Source organism: Myotis nattereri (genome assembly GCF_964212035.1).
Source record: "Myotis nattereri genome assembly, chromosome: 15".
Lineage (NCBI taxonomy): Eukaryota > Metazoa > Chordata > Mammalia > Chiroptera > Vespertilionidae > Myotis > Myotis nattereri.
The window spans coordinates 24669038-24683306 of NC_138090.1; positions in this window are offsets into that span (position 1 = coordinate 24669038).

The following is a 14269-nucleotide window of genomic DNA, read 5'->3' on the forward strand; positions in this document are numbered from 1 at the left end:
CCCGTCTTGCACAGTCCCAATCAGCCAGACCCCAGCAGCAAGCTAACCTCCAGTCTGAGTGTCTGCCCCCTGGTGGTCAGTGCACATCATAGCAAGCAGTTGAGCAGCCTTAGCATATTACACTTTGATTGGTTGAAAGGACATTTAGCATATTAGGCTTTTATTATATAGGAATAATACATCAATATACTCCAAAGTCTAAACTCCAGAAAGTGTTGGAGCTTGAAAATAAAAATAAATATGAACAAGAAAATCCTTATAGAAATGTTTAGAGAAAGATGAAGGGGGAAGAGAGGGATTGATGACTCTGGGATCGTTTAGCCACCCAGCTGCTGTTTGGGTTCTATTTTTTCTAGTAGGAAGAATGTCTTCACACTGGAAAGGAAAGGATAGCACAAATATGAATAAGAGATAATTCAGGGTGAAAGTTGTTAGCTCCCTGTTGAGTTCATATTTGTAGTCCCATGGAGATTCCATTCTAGGCCATTGAAATACTTGACCATAGAACTGCTGATAGTGTCATGAGGCATCATGGATAAATGATAGAGGCTTCCAAAGAAGGTAGGTTGGTTTTACATGGTTGACCCTTGACATTTGGAAGAAATATCTCCCTAGGACATCTGCAAATTGCTTAAGTCAGTGGTCGGCAAACTGCGGCTCGGCAAACCACGGCTCTTGAGCAACATGTTGCTCTTTGGCCCCTTGAGTGTGGCTCTTCCACAAAATACTGACTTCTGCGCATGGGCCACGAAGTCTCAATCGCACTGTACGTGTGCGCCCGCACGTGGTATTTTGTGGAAGAGCCACACTCAAGGTGCCAAAGAGCTGCACGTGGCTCACAAGCCGCGGTTTGCCGACCATGGGCTTAAGTCATGAGAACACTGGAGTATCAATATCTCCCCTGAAATGTAGTTAGAATAAGTAAAAATGCATAATATCAATGGTTTTATACACACAGTTCTAAAGTAATTCCTAAAGTGATTAAAATGAAATTCTCTCAGTTCATGACTTCATCTGGTGTCACACTTTTTTACTTATGTCCTCTCATAATCCTATCTAATAATAGACAAACATGGTAATTGACCATACCTTCACTACACCTTCCATTGGCTAATCAGCACGATATGCAAATTAACTGCCAACAAAGATGGCAGCTAATTTGCATACTTCAGGCAGGGCGGGACAGCGCCATTCAGGCTGCCCTGCCACCATCCAGGCCTGCTATCTGCAATCCTGGGCAGGGGGTTCCCGTGTGCGACCGGACGAGGGGCGGCCGGGCGGGGCAGCAGCGATCTGCCCCGCCCGCCCACCCGGGCATCCCGTGTGCGACCCAGGGCGGGCCCCAACCCCCGGATTCGCCCTTCCCTGTGCGCGACAGGGGCCACGCCCCAACGCCCTGATCGGCCCTGCCCTGTGCGTGACCCGGGGAGGTGAGGCAGGCATCTAGAGATCGGGCCTGCCATCTGCCACCCGGGGAGCGGGCCTAAGCCAGCAGGTGGTTATCTCCCAAGGGGTCCCAGAGTGTGAGAGGGCACAAGTGGGGCTGAGGGACACCCCCACCCCCCTCCTGCCAGTGCACAAATTTTCGTGCACCGGGCCTCTAGAGTATTATATATTATGGAAGTTAATGTTTATTTATTTGCCTCTCTGTGTCACATATTGAGCTAAGGCATTCACACATGTGGTAGCATTTTATTCTCAAGTAATCTCATGACATGGGTATCATCGTTACCATGTTATAGATGAGAAAACAGAAGCTCAGGGAATCATACCCGAAGTTTGTAACCAGGCCTGCCTAATGACTACATATGCCCTCACACTGGCTACCTCTTGAAAAAGATGAGTTGTAATAGGGTGAAAAGAAGTGAAGTGCTATCCCAAAAAATTAGTAGTGCAAGTAGAAGATCAGGAAACCTTGGCTTGCCAGCAATTGACATGAATAAATAACTTAAAGTTTTTGTTGACCACCAAGAATATGTAAGTAAGCTTCAATTCCTTTGGAGTGAGGTATGTAGTTTTGTCAACAGACTATGCCATTAAGGGTGCCTGATTTCATTCAGTTTGTGATTATTAGATTAATTAATTGGTAAACTATGCCTGTAGCTGTTGTCTTAAGGTGACACATTTTAATAAGGTCATTGACAGATTGGAGTGTGTCCAATGAAGGAGAATTAGGAGGGTAAGAGTTTTGTGAAACCATAATATTTAGGAAAGGATTAAACATAGAGTTTGTGTAATCTACGATCAAGAAGACTTACGGGTAATACAGGTAACTTTCTTCAACCACTTTAAGGGATTCCATATGGAAGATGACATAGTCTTATTTAATACTGATCCAGAAGTCATGGTAACAGTTACATGATCTGCAGGCCAGTACTTGCAATTTGGGTGGTGAATTGATTTGAGATGTGGAAGTTCCATGACCCGGAGGAGTGCAGACAGAGGTGCCTTAGAGAAGGCTGCTGCCCTGAGGAGTTCCTTTTCCCCATGTCGACTTCTGAAATGATGACTTCAGTCCTTATGACCAGAAGTATTTACTGAGTTTTTCTATATGCTCAGCCATTATGAAATTACTTAGGTAGGAAACTGGTACTTCTATTATGTATGAAATGATGGATGAAACAGTATTTTAAAGGGGGAATATTTATTCCCACTCCTGATGTTTCTTGTCATTTGGAGGGAACTCCATTAATGTGGCATCCCTGGACTCTGTCTCTTTGCTCCCTCCACACCATTGAAGGGTGAGAGAGGAGAGACTTATGTGCTATACAGTTCAGAAATAATCAACTTGACTTTCTCAGATCAGAAACCCCTTTATGTCTCTTGGGGGTGATTTGCCCACTGAATCATAATTCCTCTGTTGGTGCCCTTATGTTGGGAAGCTACCCAAGTTCAGTGTTGCCATTACTGTTCTATGTAAATAAATCTGTCATATTTTTGATGTTTAGTACTAAGAATCAGGTTGGCTTTCACCTTAAGCGACAATTCCAGATTAGGGTTTTTTTTGGAATAAAGGGACTATGATGGCATTTTATCTTTCACTTGCTCATCTTATGTCTCAATTTGTTGAGAACTCAGAAAAAGAAGAGGGTGCTATTGAGTAGTCCTTGAACAACTCAACCAATTTGAGATGGAATTTAAGACATCAAGTTACCATGTATTGGATGTTTATTCTTTGAGTCTCAATGCTTTACTTATACTATCTCCTCTGACTGTGCCAACACTATCTCTGGTGTTACCATCCCCAGTTTGCAGATGAGAAAACTGAGGCTTAATCACGTTAGGAAGTATGAAAGCAAATTTCAATCTATGTCTAGTTAAGCCCAAAGTAATAAAAGTCAAGGATCTCAGTTCTAATGCAGTTGAAAGTTTTTTTGTTCTTAATCCTCACCTGAGGATATTTTCCACTGATTTTTTTTAAAGTGAAAGGGAGGGGGAGAGATACCCAGACAGAGAAACATCGGTGTGAGAGAGACACATTGATTGATTGCCTTCCACATGTGCTCCGACAGAGGCCGGGATCGAGCCTGCAATCAAGGTACATGCCCTTGATTGGATTGAACCTGAGACCATTGGTCCATGGGCCAATGCTCTGTCCACCAAGCCAAACCAACTAGGGAATTAGGGTGAGAGAAAGGTTTTGAACTATGGAGGATATTGGCAGTCAGAGAGGGGAATGACTATCAGGGGCATTGAGGGGGTGAGAACTGGCTAGTCATTAGATGGTCAAAGAGACTACTAGTAAAGGAGGAAGAGAAAGGAGTGCAGACATTCCAAGGATATAAGCTGTCCCAGGAATGTTGTCATCATTGTCAGTTTCTTCATCATTTTCATCATAAAACCACCATTTATTGACTTTTTACTATATACCAGAGACTGCTTTACGTGCTTTAAATCTTTTATCCCATACTAGAGGCTTGGTACACAAAATTCATGCACTTGGTCGGGGGGTCCCTCAGCCTGGCCTGTACCCTTTCACAGTTCGGGAGCCCTCAGGGGATGTCCGACTGCCAGCTTAGCACTGCTGCCCGCCACTGCCGCTGCACTTGCCAGCCATGAGCCCGGCTTCTGGCTAAGTGGTGCTCCCCTTGTGGGAGCACACTGACCACCAGGGTGCAGCTCCTGCGTTGAGCATCTGTTCCCTGTTGATCAGTGTGCATCATAGCAACTGGTCATTCTGCCATTTGGTCAATTTGCATATTAGCCTTTTATTATATAGGATAGTTTTTAATGGTTTTATTGAAGTATAACATTCAAAAAATTGCACATACTTAAAGTGTGCAATTTAATAAATCTTGACATGTGAGTACACACATTAAACCATCACCACAGTCAAGGTAACAAAGGTATCCACCACCCCCAAAAGGTTCCTTAGGCCTTTTTCTAATTCTTCCCTCATTCTTTTCTCTCCTAGCCCCCAGTTCTGTCCCCAGGCAACCACAGATATGCTTTCAGTCACTAAATTTGCATTTTCTACAATGTTATACAAATAAAATCAAACAGTATGTACTTTTTAATGTTTTACTTCCTTCATTTAATGTGATTATATTGAGAGTCATCCATGTTGTGATGTATATCAACAGTTTATTCCCTTTCTGTTATAATACAACTTGTTTATTCATTTACATGGCAGTGGATTTTGAGATTGTTTCCAGTGTCTGACTGTTACACATAAAGCTGTTATGAACATCTTTGTTCAATTCTTTGTGTGCACAAATGCTTTCATTTAATAGCCCCTATTTAATCCTAACAAGAAATGAATGGCATAGTATTATTACAATCTGCATTTTATACAGGAAGAGGCTGAGGCCCCCCACAATCAACTACCCTGCCCAAGGCCTGTGGCTGATTGGCAGCAGGGCTAACATCTGAGACCAGATCTGACTGACAACCCCATTCACAAAGTTCCCATGTGCTACTGCATTCCCATGCTGAGAGGAATGCCTTCACTTGGAAAAATGAAGACATTTACTTTTTCGCTCTAAGAATGTATTTCTAAGACTATCTTTACTCCTTGTCATGGTTATCCAGATTGGCCGCTGCACCCAGGACTCTCAGAGGGCAAGATGAGCATTCCCACTGAGTGTTTTAGTTTACCCACCACCAAGAGGTAAAACCCTACCAAAGGGCAGGACCTTTTCCTGACAAGAATAAGAGATTATATCTTCATTTATGGAGTAACTTTTAGACCCTGAAAATGAAAGTTAAAAAAATAAAAAAGCAGATAGAGGAAACAAAGAAAGTGCAAACATCCTTATGCAAATTCATAATCAAAGAGCTGATAATTTTGTGGATGAAATGAATCCATAAAGAGCGCTCAGCTAAAGAATCACAATCAAAAGTCTTGGGGGTTCAGTTGCTGCTGATCTCCTGGGGTCCCAAGCAAGTATTATGAGGCAGCACTGCCCACATTTCCTCTTATAAATCTAATCTGCGCCTTTTCCCTGTGCTCCTTCTTCATTTTGATTCTCCAACTGGTTGATTCATTTCTGTGCTGGGCAGCTACCTACTCTGTGTTAGGTGGCAGAAAAGACTCCACACAGTCCTGCACTAAGGAACTTACAGGCTAGTGGGGGAAGATTGATAGGAACCAGATGCTTTTTAGGGCAGTGTGACAATTGCTACTGACCAAGGTATACCTGAAAGATACTATGGTAACACTGAGCAGAGAGAAACTGAGAGAATTAGGGAGGGTTTCCCAGAGGAGGTTCCATTTAATTACTTAATTCTAAAGGCTCAGTGCATGAATTCGTGCACAGGTGGGGTCAGCTGGCCTGCCTGATCGGGGCTGATCAGGGCTGGACTGGCTGGTGGGAGGGGCTGTGGGCAGTTGGCGGGCCAGTCTTGTCCCCTGGTTGAACTCCCCATGGAACTCCCAGTGGAAATCCCGGTCTAATTTGCATATAAGCCTTCTATTATATAGGATTTTTCTTTTGTTTATAGTTTTCAATATGCACATATGCACATCACTTATGATAAGCAATGCAAGCTTTGGTATGGGGGTAAATGTTTGACAAACATTTCTTTGGGAAAAATGTACATATTTACATACATACATATATACATGCACTTACTATAAATATTACTGATATAAAGGATGTGTAGCATATAATTTACAATTAACAGTAAAATATACACTATCCTTTACTGTAAATTCTATGTATATGGCCAATTAATTTTTCACAGAATACTTTAACTGGTATTTCCCAAACTCTTATATCCTTAGCCAACGTATGGTTGTAGTTAACAACAAGTATACTTCTGACATGACTGCTGGTTAGTATTTTTATTTATGTTAACAAAGAAATAAAGTAATGTTTTAATGTTATGTAAGCAAAAGTGAAACAATGAAAACATGTCAGAACTTTACTTATTCATCAGTGATGTGAGGCACATGTTTACTGAAATAGATACTAATTTTTGATAGTATATTCTGCATTATTAACATTTCCTCCACCACTTTCTTAAATTTAGACAATCATCAAAACCATAAATAAAACCTAGTGCTTGCCAATTTCTGTGATGTAAATACTTCCACATAGGCTGATTTCAAGCTACCCACATTATGTCACTGAACATGGAGGTGGGAAGAGATGTGCAGTTGCACCCCATTATATGGTATTTGTACCATACAAATATAGGTATAAACAGCCTCAAAGCATAGGTATTAGTAAAAATAGTTAAATAATTAAGAAGTGAATATTCTCAATCTATTACCTTTTAAAATATAATTTAGTTGTACATTAACATAATTTATTTTTTAATAATGGCTCAGATTAACTATCATCTTGCAACACCCCTGAATATTAACAGTTGAGAGTCAGTTGGGATATATTGCTAGATATATCCATAAAGGGTAATCATTCCCCCAACTTTTGTCCTCCCATTCTATCCCACTTGCATTGTGTGCTGGTTTTCACATCCTTCTTTTTATACCTACAAACAAATGCAAGAACATGCATAACATATACATGACTTTGGGAAAAATGTGCATATTTACATATATACATATATGCATGCACTTACTATAAATATTACTGATATAAAGGATGTGTAGCATATAATCTACACAAGATGGGTTGGTTGTGTCTACATTGTCTGAGTAATATCATGCTATACCATAAATGTTACTATGTCAGGGATGGAACACCAAGAAGTAAATGCGGTCAAATGCTACCGTTATGGAAAATTTCCAAGTGGCAGGAAGACAGATAACCAGGCACTGGGGAGATTCAGAAAATACACTTTTTATTACAGGAAGCAACAGTGCTGGCTCAAGGGAATCTGTACCCAAATCTGAGCACTGAATGCGGCGGGGCTTTCCCTGTTATCCCTCTAGTTTCTTTGTCTCCCAAATATTGACTAGGCTTTCAGACTGTTCATGGGCTTTTGCAGCCCCTGTGACAGTTGTAAGGGGAGAAGTGAGATAGTGGCCAAGACCCCATCTGGTGCCTGCAGTCAGACCCCCTTGTAGGGCTGAATATGGTTTTATGGCCCCTGTAAGATAAGCATTAAGGGAAACAGGTTTTGCAAGGCTAGCTAGGACACAAGTGGAAAGGGGGTTGGGGCTTAATTACAGGCTAGCAAGCATATACATCGGAATGCAGGTTGGGGGGAGGGGGGGGCATGGACCCAAGCTGCCTTTATACCAGTAGTTCTCAACCTTGGCTGCACATTAGAATCACCTGGGAATCTTTTTAAAATCCTGATTTCTGGGCCTCGTCCTCCAGAAATTCTGTTTCTTTGTTACTAATGTTTTGTCCCCACCCCATAACAAAGAAACAGAATTTCTGGAGGACGAGGCCCAGAAATCAGGATTTTAAAAAGATTCCCAGGTGATTCTAATGTGCAGCCAAGGTTGAGAACCACTGCTTTATACTATCTTTTTATTTTACACACACACACACACACACACACACACACGAAAATGTAGTCATGTCACAAACACTGATTTGTTGATGTTATAAGTGTAGCCTTTTTTTTTTAGGGGGGGCTTGGTTTGCTCTGCCATCTCTCTCCCCAACTCCACTTTAATCAATTGCATCACTCTACCCTAAAAACCCTCTGTTGTATAATTTTCAAATGTTTCTTCATTCTTACATAACGATATCTATACACACATACACATATACATAGGGATTGTGTAAAAATGTTTCATAATATGAATGCTTCCTTGCATCTTTTACTCTTCACTAGTTCTAATCTCAATAGTTGTTCTAAATATCATTCTTCATTTATTTGGTTGTGTAAGGTCCCAAGACCCCCGGTGAGTCCGACGGAGGGGGCGACGACCCCAAGTCAAACGCGGAGACCGAAACTTGATGCAAAAGCAAGAGGTTCTTTATTACAAGCGCAGCGCAGGGGCTCTCAGGCAGACAGACAGCAACACAAGGGAAGTGCTGGCTGACTGGAGCCCCGAGCAATTGCAGAACATGAGTTTATAAAGGCAAAAACCACACGCAGGTGGTCTGGAAAACAGGGAATTGGGTTAACAGTTAACAGTTGACTCATCTCCTAGGGGGCAGACCTGTGTTAGTAGTTGACTCATTTCCTAAGGGGCAGGGTGGTCTGTCTTTACACATACCGATCCCAGGAAGAGATAAGATAGCTATGCTATGACCAGACCAGAGCACCAGAGCTTACTGGAAAGGTCAGTTAAAACACAGGAGGAGGGGGGGTTTTCTCTTTGTTCTTACAATAACCAGGGCTTACTGGAAAAGTTAGTTAAGAGGGGGAAGGGAGGTTTCAGCGGCCTTACATTCCCCCCTTTTCTTTTGGGGAGTTTCAATCATGGAACTAGAGACCTTCGTCTAGAGATACAGGTTGATACCGCTGTTGGAGGACCATTACCTGGACTGCACTAATCCGGTCCCGGATAAAGGCGACTAAGCGGTTTAATATGCATGGCCCGAATGTCAGGAGGAGGAGAAGAATAATCAAGGGTCCCACTAGTGAAGATATTAGGGTTGTGAACCAAGGTGAGCTGTTAAACCAACTTTCGAACCAGCCTTGTTTGGCTTCTCGCTCTCTTTTGCGAGTTTCTAACCTCTCCCTAAGTTTTGACATAGAATCCTTTATCACCCCTGAATGATCAGCATAGAAACAGCATTGTTCCTTGAGAGCTGCACACAGCCCTCCCTCCTTCAAGAATAGGAGATCAAGCCCTCTCCTATTCTGTAGGACTACCTCAGACAAAGAAGTCAGAGACTCCTCAAGCTTAGTAATGGAGTGTTCTATATGTTTGAGGTCTTCATCTATAGCAGCTCTGAGTTCTTCAGTATAGGTGGGGCCTTGGATGAGGGCTGTTGTCCCTGTGCCCACCCCCGCCGCGACCCCCAGACCTAGAAGGGCAGCTAAGGTCAGTGAGACAAGTTCCCGTTTATCTCGATGGGAAGGGGGATAAGAATCAAATTCTCCTTCGAAGGCATTAGCTTGATAGTACATGATCCTGGGGACTAACTGGACAAGGATGCAATAATCTTGGGAGCGGTTGAAGACCTGAGCTGCTAAACATGGAGTGAGCCCCGTACTGCAAGCCCACCATCCCCATTCTGCACAGAAATACTCCCGTTCAGATCCACAATTTCTTCTATGTCCCTGCCTGTCTTTGGGGCATACATAGAACTGGGTCGCCGAAAGGCGCTGACGATGACGGGACCCATCACACCCGGGAACCTGCCCGTCTTGATGTTGTTTCTCTATCCCCCTTTTTAAGTTTCCTCTACTGATTTACCAGGGAGACCCCATTCTCTGTACCCGGCTGCCATGGCACAGAGGTCTGGCGTTAGGTCTGGCCACCATGTCCCTTTAGGTGCTATGTTGGTAGTTGACCAAACTGTCTGTCCAGTGTGGGGGGACACTACCCTCCAGGTTAGTCTCTTCGGGGCATGGGGGTTGCTACTTATCAGCGGCAGGCCCAGCAGGAGGAGGGCAGCGGCGAATCCGTAGCTTGAGAGGGTTGTCTGTCTTTTCTGCAGTCCATCCATGGCAGTTGTTGTCCGGAAGAGGTGCTCTCTTGACGTGGGAGGCGTGGATCCAAGCAGCTATGCCGTCTACCTTGATCGCTGTCAGGGTTGTCAGCAATACCAAGTGAGGTCCTTTCCACCTTGGCTCGAGGTTGGCAGCCCGATGGCGTCTGACGTAGACGAAGTCTCCAACCTGGAACTGGTGGGGGACCTGTAGTTCCCCTGGTTGATAGAGGGCAGCCAGGGGAGTCCACACTTCCTTCTGGACAGTCTCGAGGGCCTTCAGCCTGGCAAGCAGGGATTGAGGGGTATGAGTGTCTGGGCACAGACCATGGGTTAGCGGATAGGTGCGGAGGGGCCCCAAACAGAATCTCGAACGGAGTTACTCCTAAGGGGCCTGGTGTATTTCGCGCGCGGAAAAGAGCAAAAGGAAGGAGGACCGTCCAGTCTGCCACGCCAGTCTCTAAGGACAATTTAGTCATAGCCTCTTTTAATGTCCTGTTCATTCTTTCTACCTGACCTGAACTCTGGGGCCTGTAAGCACAATGCAATTTCCAATCCGCCCCTAGTATCTTGGCCATTCCCTGACTTACCTGGGCAACGAAGGCCGGACCGTTGTCTGATCCGATTACCTTTGGAACTCCAAACCGAGGGAAGATATCTTCTAAGATCTTCTTGGCGACTACGGTTGCAGTCTCTCTCTTGGTGGGAAAGGCTTCTACCCAACCTGAGAAAGCATCTATAAAGACTAAGAGATACTTGTAACCGTAACGAGCAGGCTTTGCCTCTGTGAAATCTACCTCCCAGTAACTTCCTGGCCGATCCCCCTTGAGTCTCTGTCCCTTCCCAACCTGGGATGGGTGTAGGTTTACTAGTTGACATGCCTTGCAGTGCTTGACTACTTCCTCCGAGAGGCGGTCGAGTCCTTTGACATAGTGTCCAGTGGCCCGGCTAGTGGAGCTAAGGTGTTTGGCTCCCAGGTGGGTGAGGCGGTGTAGTTGTTGGAGGTAGGCGGTGGCCGCTTCCCTTGGCACTACCATTTTCTCCCCCGCAGTCCTCCAAACCCCCGAGTTCATCCTTGTGGTATTTTTCTGGCTTTTTAAACAGGTCTTCCTCTTCCTCTGGGGTGTGGTGGAGGGCCTCTGGCTGTGATACTGCGGGACCGGCAGCGAGGGCAAGTAGCCGGGGCCCGAGAGCGGCCTGTCTCGTCTCAGTATCCGCCTTCCTGTTTCCCACAACTATCTCTGAGGTCCCTTTCTGATGGCCGGGACAGTGGATGATAGCTACTTCCCGGGGGGGGGGGGGGGGGGGGCGTGGACAGCCTCTAGGAGTTCGAGGATCTCTCGCTTATTCTTGAAGTCTTCTGGGAGACCGGCCCTAACGGTTTTTTAAGAACCGAATACTGGGCTCCCGTGTCTACTAGGAAGTTGACAAGCTTCCCCTCCACCTTAAGGGTTACTCTAGGCTCGGGGAGGGGGTCCGAGCCCTGACCTCTTCAATCACTATCTTCCTGGAGTGCCAGCGCCTTCTTCGCTAGTCTCTTTGGGCACTCCTGCTTCCAATGTCCTTCTTCCTTGCAATAAGCACATTGATTCTTTCCTAACGGTGGCCTGTTGCCCAGGGCACCTGCCTGCCTTCTCTTTCCTATCTCCTGTGGCTTACTCCCTTCTATTGCTGCGGCCAAGATACGGGTTAGCCTTTGCTCTTCCCTTTTTTCCTTTTTCTCTTCCTTTTCCTCTCTCTCCCTCTCCTTCCGCTGCTCCTTCTCCTCCTCGGTCTCCCTCTTATGGTACACTTTCTCTGCCTCCTTAACTAAATCTTGGAGGGTAAAGTCCTGCAGTCCCTCAAGTCTCTGTAGCTTTTTCTTAATGTCTAATGCTGACTGCCCTATGAAGGCCATGGCTACCGAAGCCTTCTGTCCCTCCGAGGTGGGGTCAAATGGGGTGTACCGTCTGAACGCCTCCATCAGTCGCTCGAGGAAAACAGAAGGCGGTTCAGTGGGCCCCTGGATGACCTCTCTTACCTTAGCCAAATTCGTGGGGCGCCGAGCCACCCCTCTGAGGCCGGCCACTAGAGTCTGGCGGTAGACCTTCAGGTGCTCCCTACCTTCTGCCGTGTTGAAGTCCCAGTCCGGCCTGGCCAGAGGAAAGGCCGTATCCACCAAATGGGGGAGTTGGGTCGGCCGGCCGTCAGGGCAGGGGGCGTTCTTTCGGGCCTCCAAAAGAATCCGCTCCCTTTCCTCTGTAGTAAAGAGAGTCTGGAGAAGCTGCTGACAGTCGTCCCAAGTAGGCTGGTGAGAGAACATAAGGGACTCGACCAGCCCCGTCAGGCGCTGGGGATCTTCTGCTGCGGCGGGGGCCTGGGTCACGAGAACCCGGGAGGCTCCGGGCGCAGCCAGGGTTTCAGCCAAGGGGGAGGGTTTTGGACCAGGTCCTGCCAGACGACGATATACGGCTGCTGGTCCGGGTGGCCCGCCGGGCCTGATTGGAACACCTTATTCTTTACTGCAAAAATAATAGACAGGTCAAAAGTCCCATCCGCTGGCCACCCCACGCCTAGAGCTGGCCAGTCAGATGATCAGAAAGTCTGCCAGGGACCCTTCTTGACACTGACGGAAAGGTTGAGTCCCTGACTCCGGACGTCCTTCCAGTGTGCCACTGTAAGAGAAAGAGGGGTGCTGCTTCCTTGGCCCATGTTACCTGGATGGGAGAGGAGGAGTAAAAGACAAAAACAAAGAACAAACAATGACGCGACAAGACACTGGATCCACAAGAATTTACCCAGATACAGAACGGCTGCTGAGGGATGATATCCCTCCCTGATGCTAGTCCGGCCGGACACGCGAGTGCCCGTTGCCGGCCAGCCCGAACCAGAAGTGACCAAGACCTCTTGGTCACCGCCCGATCCTGGGGCGTCCCCCAGGGTGACAGTTTTTCTGGCCGAAGTCCCTTCGACCAGAGGAGCCGACTCCTTACGGAGCCGACAACCTGTCTTCCTGAAAACCTGAAAAACCCGAAACTAAGAACGAACAAAGGACAAGACAAACACTGAACGACTCCGGAGTCTGCTTACCTCCAAGACCGATGTCCGACGCTTGAGGGGTGGTCGCCCCAAATCCCGGACGAGCCCCCAAATGTAAGGTCCCAAGACCCCCGGTGAGTCCGACGGAGGGGGCGACGACCCCAAGTCAAACGCGGAGACCGAAACTTGATGCAAAAGCAAGAGGTTCTTTATTACAAGCGCAGCGCAGGGGCTCTCAGGCAGACAGACAGCAACACAAGGGAAGTGCTGGCTGACTGGAGCCCCGAGCAATTGCAGAACATGAGTTTATAAAGGCAAAAACCACACGCAGGTGGTCTGGAAAACAGGGAATTGGGTTAACAGTTAACAGTTGACTCATCTCCTAGGGGGCAGACCTGTGTTAGTAGTTGACTCATTTCCTAAGGGGCAGGGTGGTCTGTCTTTACACATACCGATCCCAGGAAGAGATAAGATAGCTATGCTATGACCAGACCAGAGCACCAGAGCTTACTGGAAAGGTCAGTTAAAACACAGGAGGAGGGGGGGTTTTCTCTTTGTTCTTACAATAACCAGGGCTTACTGGAAAAGTTAGTTAAGAGGGGGAAGGGAGGTTTCAGCGGCCTTACAGTTGCATAGTATACTATAATATTTTATGGTGTGAACCTACTATAATTTAGTACATATCGCCCTACTGATGAACATTACTATTTTCAGCATTTTTCTTCTCTGAAGAATGTTGTAATAAACATCCTTGAACATCCTTCTACCTTTAGGTACTGAAGCTTTTGTCTCTGTAGGGCAGAATTACAGGAATGGGGTTTCTGGGTTGAAAGGTATGTATATTTTTAATTTTAATCAATATATTCAGGTATCTTTCCAGAAACACTTCACATTCCCACCAGCAATAAGTGAGAAAACTTTTCCATCATCCCCACCAGCAATAGGTCTTAATTCTCTAATTTTTGCCTGGGACATGAATATAGTTGCTCTTCTGTGAATTGCTTATTCACATCTTTTATTCATTTTTCCATGGAATTGTTTCTTTGTCAATTTGTAAGAGGTGTTTTTTTTTTTTTTTTTGCATAGTTATTAACCTATTATCTGTCACCTGCATTGCAAATATATTTCCAAGTCTTTGGTTTCTCTGTTAACTAGTAAAATGTTACCTCTAGATATGTTTAGGTAGTTTATAGCTATTTAGTATATGGTTTGTGGTTAATGTTTATATAGAATAAACACATATACTTTGTTTTTCCTTTAAAACAATAGAGTTCCTCTTTTGT